Source organism: Rhincodon typus, chromosome 18 (genome assembly GCF_021869965.1).
Source record: "Rhincodon typus isolate 14 chromosome 18, sRhiTyp1.1, whole genome shotgun sequence".
Taxonomy (NCBI): domain Eukaryota; kingdom Metazoa; phylum Chordata; class Chondrichthyes; order Orectolobiformes; family Rhincodontidae; genus Rhincodon; species Rhincodon typus.
The window spans coordinates 52658064-52668057 of NC_063349.1; positions in this window are offsets into that span (position 1 = coordinate 52658064).

The following is a 9994-nucleotide window of genomic DNA, read 5'->3' on the forward strand; positions in this document are numbered from 1 at the left end:
ACCCTAACCCTAACCCTAACCCTAACCCTAACCCTAACCCTAACCCTTACCCTACCCTAGCCCTTACATTTACCCTAGCCCTAGCCCCAACCTTAACCCTAACTCTAACCCTAACTCTAACCCTAACCCTAACCCTAATCCTAACCCTGATCCTAACCTTTACCCTAACCCTAACGCTAACCTTAACCCTAACCCTAACCCTAACCCTTACCCTAACACTCACCCTAACCCTAACCCTAAACCTAACCCTAACCCTTACCCTAACCCTAATGCTAAACCTAACCTTAACTCCAACCCTGACTCTAACTTTAACCCTAACCCTAACTGTAATCCAGTCCCACTGCAATCTCACTGCGCTTCTGCTTTTACACCTACTTAAGAAAAACCAACAGCAGTTTTGGAAACAATTGTTTAGAAATTTGCTGATGGCACACTCACATTACAATTATAAAATGGATGCTTATTCATCCAAAAGTGCAAGAAATAGGTTGAATATAAAGGATTTTTAGTTTTGGATGATTTATTGTCACTTGCATTTTACAGTGAATAATACAACAAAATACATGAAAATCTTCAACTGTCGCCACATTCCGGCGCCATTCTGAAAAGTTTAAGAATAAAAGAGTAAAAAGATATAACTGAAAGAGAGTCTATCTTTGTTCCACTCCCTCCACCTACAGTGTGGAAGAGGCCATTCGGCCCATAGAGTCTGCACTGACCGTCTGAAGAACATACCACCCAAACCCACTTCCCTACCCTAAATCCTGCATTTTCCTTGGCTAACCCAACTAGGCTGCACATCCCTGAACACAATGAGCAATTTAGTATGGTCAATCCACCCTAACCTGCACATCTTTGGACTGAGGGAGGAAACGGAGCGCCTGGACAGCCACGTAGACATGGGGAGAGTGTGCAAACTTCACACAGAGAGTCACCTGATGGTGGAATCAAACCCAGGTCCCTGGCACTGTGAGGCAGCAGTGTTAACCACTGAGCATGAGTCCTGAGTCAGATCACCAGGTTGTAAGAGGTGCTACATAAATGCACCTCAATTTTCCACTTTCTTTCATAATCCCAAAATGCCATTCTTCGATTAATTCTTTGAAGTGCATTGGAGGAATATGAAAGGATATGAGGACATAGATTAGATGACTCCAGGTGAAGGATTAATGCTGTCATGAACATAATAGGCTCTAATTTCTATAACTTAATTTACAGATACCTTTAGAAATTCCACATGCTAGATAATTAAACACAGTCTGCAAAGGTGGAGTATTCACACAATATAAGAAAGAGAATTATCATCTTAAAGGTATAAATATATACAATGGACCAGCCAAGTTCTTTTGTGTGAGTGGTGTCCTGCTTTCATTTAAATTAACTTTCCACAAAATAAATAGTCTGACCTTGAGGTGACGGATGTCACTGAGTCAAACTTTGGCACAGAATTCTTTTCATCTTTGATTTTAATTTGCGGCAAAAAGTAGCATTGACCTCCCTTTTTCATAAGGTCATAAGTGGGCGGGTTTGCTGATGATTGCACAATGTTTAGCACCATTCATGATTCCACAGAGACTGAAGCAGCTCAAGCCCATTGGTTTGGGCTGTTAAGTGACAATTAGCCTCTGTGCCACATGAGAGCATCTTCAACAAGAGAGAATCCAACCATCTCCCTTTACGTTCCACAAGAATCCCCCACCATCAGCATTCTGGGCTTACCATTAACCAGAAACTGAACTGGACCAGTTATATGAATACTATGGCAACATTAGCAGAATGCTGTGGTGAGTAACTCACCTCCTGACTCCCAAAAACCTGTCCACCATCTGTAAGACACTAGTCGAGAATGTAATAGAATACTCCACAGTTGCCTGGATGAATACTCTACATTTGAGAAGCTCAGCACCATTCAAGTAAAAACAATCTTTTCACCGTATTAAATATTCAATCCTTTCACCACAGACACTCAGAATGCACCATAGACAAAATGAAGGGATTGGTTAGCTCAGTTGGAGGGCTGGTTTCAGATACACAGTGATCTATAGGTCCAGCTTTCTCAATCTGCTACTTTGACTGTGGTGTCTTACCCTCAGGTTAAACTCACAACAAGTCATCTCTCACTCTCTCTTGTGAGACAGCAGAGTTTGGTGCCTTTCAAGCTTAAATACACCTACCAACAGGTTCAAGAACACCTTCTTCCCCGCTGTTATTAGACTTCTGAATGAATGGACCTCTCAAATTTCAAATCTAATGTTGATCTCGCTTTTTGTACACCTTCTTTGCAGCTGTAACTTCATATTCCACGTTATGTTCAATCACCCTATGATCTGTATGTCCTTGTACATTATAATCTGCCTGTACTACTCGCAAAACAAAACTTTTCACTGTGCTTAGATACATGTGACAATAATAAATCAAATCAAATCAAATTATTTTTCATACAAAATGAACAGCAGCAACTCACCTAGTCTGTTTTAAGAGCACCTCCCAAACACGTTAACTCCATCACCTAGGTGGGAAACGGCAGTAGATACCACCACCCGCAAAGTCCCCTCCAAGTTACACACCACCCAGACTTGAAACTATATCACCGTTCCCTCAGTATTGCTGGATCAAAATCCTGGAACTTCCTTCCTGACAGCATCTCACAGACTACAGCATTTGAAGAAGGCAGCTCAACCTCTCAAGGACCATTCCTGGTCAGCAGGCCCATGTTCGAGATGTGAAAAATGAGGTGATACAAATTGAAATAATATTTACCAGTCAAAATGAACCCCAATCAATTCTAACTGAAGTAGTCGGGTGGTTTCAATTTTTATTGTTATCGTATCTGCAGTGACAACATGTACTTGTGTATCACAATGTCTCAGGCTGCTTCACAAAATTTGAGTACAGGTCTTTTACAAACTTAAATTCTAAGAAGGAATTAAAAAGAGGTGTTACTTCTGCTATTCTTCTGATTATTAGATCATTACAGGGACTTACTCAGCTTTACTAGCTATATCCTGGGTTCTATAACAAAATATCCTTTCCCCCAGGAATTTTCAAACCATTAAAATTATCCACAGGTATATTATAGCAAATGCTCTTTTTTAAGCTTACCGATACCAGCACCAAGTTTCCTTAAAAATTTAGGATATTGCTGTCTAGAGGTGGGTTTGTGAGGATTTAAGTATGAGACTACAACGCTTTTATACTTGGTTTTAATGTATTTATTGCAAGAATCAATCCTAAATTACATTATAAAATGAATAATGTATCATAGGACAGTAGTGATAGTTATGATTATTCCATCTTATGTTTATATACAATGTGTAAATCTACTTTAAAAGAAATTGAATATTCAGTCAAATAAAGACAACTATACCCACAATACAGTATAATTTCTTTGCATTTCTTGTCTCGACCTTTGAGTTTAGTGGTAAACTCAACACTGTTTTTTGCTAAGATAGCCAGCTCTAAGTGAGCATCTCCTTTTTGAGTTAAGTGTATTGCCTTATAATTTGTCTCTGTGGAAGAAAGAGACAAGCTGTCTTTGTTCATTATGTGTCTGTGAAACCGAGTCTTATCAATTTTGCTTCTACAGTTTCTTTCATGAACTTTTATGGTTCAAACCATTTTCCCATCTGGTTCTGTCACAGGTGTTGGGCTACCTTCCAGGGTACCCTCAAACTCTTATTGTCTCATGCTTCTTTGCACCTATTCAAGTTCTGGACAGAGTGCATTTTATTTAAAGCAATTTCTATGAATTTAATTAACAACTTAACTTTTGCATGAATTAAGTCAATTCCTTGAAAAGGCTGCTCAGCTGCAAAATAATATTTCAATAACTTTAACATATTGCATTATGATAAAAGCTGCTGTGCTGTGTTGATAGAATAACGATTCGCTGAAGAGGCTTGGTGACAGAATAGTTAGAGCTGAGACCAGGAATAATGTATTGTTTCAAGAATTGTTCAAGTGCTAATTTGCAATTCTATATTTTAAAAAAAGGGGCACAAAGCAGTTACATTGTGGCCCTCTGAAGAGTGGAAATTGAAATCTGTTAGTTTTACCCCCTCATTGGTGTAGCTAATGGACAACTTTTGGATTTGGAATCCTCATGACTACACTTTTGGCTTGCAATAAAAGTTAAAAATTTAGGACATTGCTGTCTAGATGTGGATTTGTGAGGATTTGAGTATGAGACTGAAACTCTTTTATACTTGTTTTTAATGTATTTATTGCAAGAATCAATCCCAAATTACACTATAAATTGAATAATGCATCATAGGACAGTAGAGATTGTTATGATTATTCCATCTTATGTTTTGTCGTACTCCTGACTCCACATCAGAAGCCTCAATCTCCACTCTTGAGCATAAAACTTTCTATTTTTCAGATGACACACTATAAAGTGGACACCCCGTCCTCCCTGTTGGGTAAATGTGAAAGAACCCACAGCAGCCTTTTGAAAAAGTGCAGATAATTCTCCCCAGTGCCCTGCCCAATATTTACCCCTCAGCAGCTTCACTAAGACAGAAGATCTGTTCATTTACCTCATTGCTGTTTATGGGAATTTGCTGGGTGCAAATGGCTGCCATTTTTTTAATTTCAAAAATATTCTTTATTCACAAAAAAAAATCTTTGTATATATCTAGTCATTAATGCAGTTCGGTTCTGTACAACAGCATATCAAGGCAACAAACAATAATGGAGTTTGACTCTATCCAAACAAAGTAAGGACATCTCTTACACACGGGTCTATATTTACATGCATTGAGGCACTAGGAGGATCCAATAACTGAACAGACCTCCATTTAACTTCAGCAGGAAGATCCCAGACAGTGGTTTCTCCCTACTGCGCCTTGGCCACAGCTAGCCCCAAGCTTTACTGTGTCCCTCAGCCCATAATCCTGGACCTTGGACCGCAACACTCAGTCGAGGTGAACTCCTTGTTCTGGAAGACCAACAAGTTTCAGGCAGAGCAAAGATCGTCTTTCACCGGGTTGATGGTCCTCCAGGCACAGTTGACGTTTGTCTAGGTGTGCATCCCGGGGAACAGACAATATAGCACAGAGTCCTGCATCACGGAGCTGCTTGGGATGAACCTCGACAAAAACCGTTGCATCTTTCTCCAGACTTTCTTTGGAAAGGCACATTCCAGAAGGAGATATGTGACAGACTCAACACACCCGCAGCTGCTTCAAGGACAGTGTGTGGTGGCACAATTGGCTGCCATGCTTCTGGTTTGCAACAATGACCTTAAGTCATTAGCTGTGAAGTACTTTAAGATTTCACCAGGTTTTGAAAAGTGCTTTGTAAATTGAATTGAGTTATTTTAGTAATTTTGTTCTGTCTTAACTGAATGGATATTACCTTCTTCCTTCATGGAACTTAAAAAAAAAACTGAAAGAACTGTGGATGCCATAGTTAGGAACAAAAACAGAAGTAGCTGGAAAAACTCAGCAGGTCTGGCAGCATCTGTGAAGAAAAATCAGAGTTAATGTTTTGGGTCTGGTGACCCTTCCTCAGAACCTGTCCTGAAACGTTAACTCTGATTTTTTTTCTTCACAGATGCTGCCAGACCTGCTGAGCTTTTCCAGCTAGTTCTGTTTTTGTTTCTGTTCGTAACTTTCTCTCCAAAAGAAATAAGTGTGACAAAATACAGGCACTAAGCCAATACTAACTGTTACCTGTTTGCTGAGCAGCATTTACATGATTAGCACATCACATTAATTTGAAGCTTATATGAGAGCACCAGAGAGAACTAGCAGCATTCATGTGTAGCAGAGCAAGAGATAGCTTGTGGAACTAATCAAAGAGGAGTCAATTGGAGGACAGAATGGGTGTTGCACCTCAAGACAAAGATATATTTGAAGGAGAACAAGCAATAACAGTTGAAGAAATTGATCCCGTAAGGTTTAACAGCAGTGTATGCACAATTTTCGAATACTGTTGTCAAGGACAGTGTGAGGACAATTGATAATCTTTGATTTTAATATATAACTAGCTGGAGGGGAAACTAAGACTTAATTGCTAGGCACCTGCTTTCAAATGTTTGCCAGCTCCCGGAAGCAGACCTGCAACCATAGAACAACAGTTTTCATAGAACTGACATTGACAGAGACACTAAACTGCAACACTAGAGACTACGTTTATGTGATGACTAATTTGGATCAAACCCACTATGTGATAACCCTGAGATAACACAGTGTGAAGCTGGAGGAGCACAGCAAGCCAGACAGCGTCAGAGGAGCAGGAAAGTTGATGTTTCGGGTCAGGACCCTTCATTTCTGAAGAAGGGTTCCAACCCGAAACATCAACTTTCCTGTTCCTCTGATGCTGCCCGGCCTGCTGTGCTCCTCCAGTTCCACACTGTGTTATCTCTGACCCCAGCATCAGCAGTTCTTGCTATCTCTGAATGTAATAACCCTGAGGTAGTTCTCATAAAATACAACTACAGCATTGTTCCACCAGGCAGTAAGGCAAGCCATCACTGTGATGGTACCACTAGTACAAGGTGTCATTGAATTCGGTATCATCCCTGAACTTACAGGCAATGCTTTTCCATACATTATCAAACAAGGTCCGACAATTTGTTCAACATTGGGTTTGCATGCTGAATTTCTCACAAAAAACCAAGGAGATTAACCTTTTGGGGGCTTACTTGTTCATAAACTGTCACCTTGGCAAAGGATCCATTGAAACCCCACCATTTTAAAGGTATCTGGATGGAACTTGGTCACTGCCTATTGCGCATTCTGGGATTCCCTGAAAAGTTCTGTATAAATGCAAGTTTTTTTTTGTTCGACAATGCTCTATTCTTTTCCAAAGCGATTTCATAAAAACATAGAAAATAGGAGCAGAAGCAGGCCACTCATCCCTTCAAACCTGCTCCACCGTTCCATATAGGGGAAGGCAATGGCTTAGTGGTATCATCACTGGACTGCTAATCCAGAGACCCAGATAATGTTCTGGTGACCCAAGTTTGAATCCTGCCACAGTAAATGGTAGAATTTGAATTCAATAAAAATATCTGGAATTAAGAATCTAATGATGACCATGAGTCCACAGTCCACTATCGATTGTTGGGGAAAAACCCATCTGGTTCACTAATGTCCTTTAGGGATAGAAACTGCCATCTTTACCTGATCTGGTATACACGTGACTCTAGACCCACAGCAATGTGTTGACTCTAAACTGCCCTCTGGGCAATTAGGGATGGGCAATGAACACTGCCTGATCAGCAAAGCCATGAATGAATAAAGGGAAAAAAAAACATTCCATATGGCCATGACTGATCATTCAACTCAGCCCCTTGTTCTCACTTTCTCCTCAATAGTGTTTAGGCCTAAGAACTATTCTAATTCCTTCTTGAAAACATTCGATGTTTTGACCTTGACTGCTTTTTTTGTGGCAAAGAATTCCAGAGGCTCTCCACCCTCTGGGTGAAGAAATTTCTCCTCATCTTAGTCATAAATGGCCCTGGTTCTGAACTTCCCAATCATCAGGTACATCCTTCCTGCATTTATTCTGTCTAGTCCTATAGGCTTCTATGAGATTCCCTTCTCATTCGTCCCCCAGGCTAACCTGGGCTCACTCTGCTCCTGGTACAGGCTCTGGCCATGACTGAACTTCCAGTTTGGCCCACGGTCCCTCTGCTCCCGCTCCAGCGGCGACTCACTTCCGGGTCGCTGCCTGCGCTCGCTCTGCTGCTGCTCTGGGTTCCAACCGCAAAGAAAGAGAAATGAAAAGGAGCTGGCCAGCAGAGGAGCTCCCGCTGGAGCATCTTACTCTGTTGGTATCTTAACAGGTAAATCCAGCAGATCCAATCTCTCTTCATACGTCAGTCCTGCCATCCCAGGAATCAGGCTGGTAAACCTTCGTTGCACTCTGTCTATGCCCAAACCAAGAGTCATAGAGATGTACAGCACAAAAACAGACCCTTTGGTCCAACTTGTCCATGCTGACAAGCTATCCGAAACTGGTCTAGTCCCATTTGCCAGCATTTGGCCCATATTCTTCTAAATGCTTCCTATTCATGTATCCATCCAGATACCTTTAAAATGATGAAATTACACCCGCCTCCACCACTTTCACTAGCAGCTCATTCCATACACGCACCACACTCTGTGTGAAAAAGTTGTCCCTGAGGTGCCTTTTTAATCTTTCCCCTCTCACCTTAAATCTATGCCCTCTCGTTTGGACTCCCCTATCCTGGGGAAAAAGACCTTGGCTATTCATCCTATCCACGCCCCTCATGATTTTATAAACCTCTATAAGGTCACTCCTCAGCCTCTGACTCTCCAGGGAAAATAGCCCCAGCTTATTCAGCGTCTCCCAATAACTCAAACCCTCTAGTCCCGGCAACATCCTTGGAAATCTTTTCTGCGTCCTTTCAAGAGGCCTCTTCTGGAGCACCATGTCCAGTTCTGGTCGCCCTATTATAGGAGCAACAATTCTAAGGTTTTGGAGTAGATTTCTAGCTCGGGTTTTGGATGTTGAGGTTGGTTGGCTCGCCGAGCTGGTTCCTTGTTGTTCCGCAGATGTTTTGTTACCGTGCTGGGTAACATTATCAGTGCAGCCTCCAATAAAGCGCTGTTGTGTTTTCCTACCTGGTTTTTAAACTCTGGAGTCCCTTGAGTTGGATTACCTCACTGCCGGTTTTCCTTCGTAATGGAGTGTATATGGGATCGAGTTCTATGTGTTTGTTGATGACTTTCTTTGTGGAGTACCAGGCTTCTAGGAACTCCTGTGCCTGTCTCTGCTTTGCTTGTCCCAGGATTTTGTTGTTGTTCCGGTCGAATTGGTGTTGTCTCAAGATAAGGAGAACCAACAATTCGACTGGGACAACACCAAGATCCTGGGACAAGGAAAGCAGAGACAGGCATGGAAGCTCCTAGAAGCCTGGTTCTCAACTCAGAAAACCATCAATAACACATAGAACTCGACCCGATATACACTCCACTGCGAAGAAAAACCGGACGTGAGGTAATCCAGTTCAAAGGACTCCAGAGTTTAAAAACCAGGCGGGAAAACACAACTTTGCTTCATCAGAGGCTGCACTGATGATGTTACCCAGCGTGGTAACAAAACGTCTGCAGAACAACAAACCAGCTCGGCGAGCCAACCAACCATAACATGAGAAAACAAGGTGTAGAGCTGGATGAACTCAGCAGGCCAAGCAGCATCAGAAGAGCAGGAAGGCTGACGTTTCAGGTCTGGACCCTTCTTCAGAAATGGGGGAGGGGAAGGGGGTTCTGAAATAAATAGGGAGAGAGGGGGAGGCGGATAGAAGATGGATAGAGGAGAAGACAGGTGGAGAGGAGAACACAGGTCAAAGAGGCGGGGATGGAGCCAGTAAAGGTGAGTGTAGGTGGAGAGGTAGGGAGGGGATATGTCAGTCCAGGGAGGACGGACAGGTCAAGGGGGCGGAATGAGGCTAGTAGGTAGGAGATGAGGGTGGGGCTTGAGGTGGTAGGAAGAACAGGTTAGGGAGGCGGGGACGAGCTGGGCTGGTTTCGGGATGCGGTAGGGGGAGGGGAGATTTTGAAGCTTATGAAATCCACATTGATACCATTGGACTGCAGGGTTCCCAAGCGGAATATGAGTTGCTGTTCCTGCAACCTTCGGGTGGCATCGTTGTGGCACAGCAGGAGGCCCAGGATGAACATGTCATCTGAGGAATGGGAGGGGGAGTTGAAATGGTTCACGACTGGGAGGTGCAGTTGTTTAGTGCGAACCGAGCGTAGGTATTCTGCAAAGCGGTCTCCAAGCCTCCGCTTGGTTTCCCCGATGTAGAGGAGGCCACAGCGGGTACAGCGGATGCAGTATACCACATTAGCAGATGTGCAGGTGAACATCTGCTTGATGTGGAAAGTCTTCTTGGGGTCTGGGATGGGGGTGGGGGAGGAGGTGTGGGGACAGGTGTAGCACTTCCTGCGGTTGCAGGGAAAAGTGCTGGGTGAGGTGGGGCTGGAGGGGAGTGTGGAGCGGACAAGGGAGTCACGGA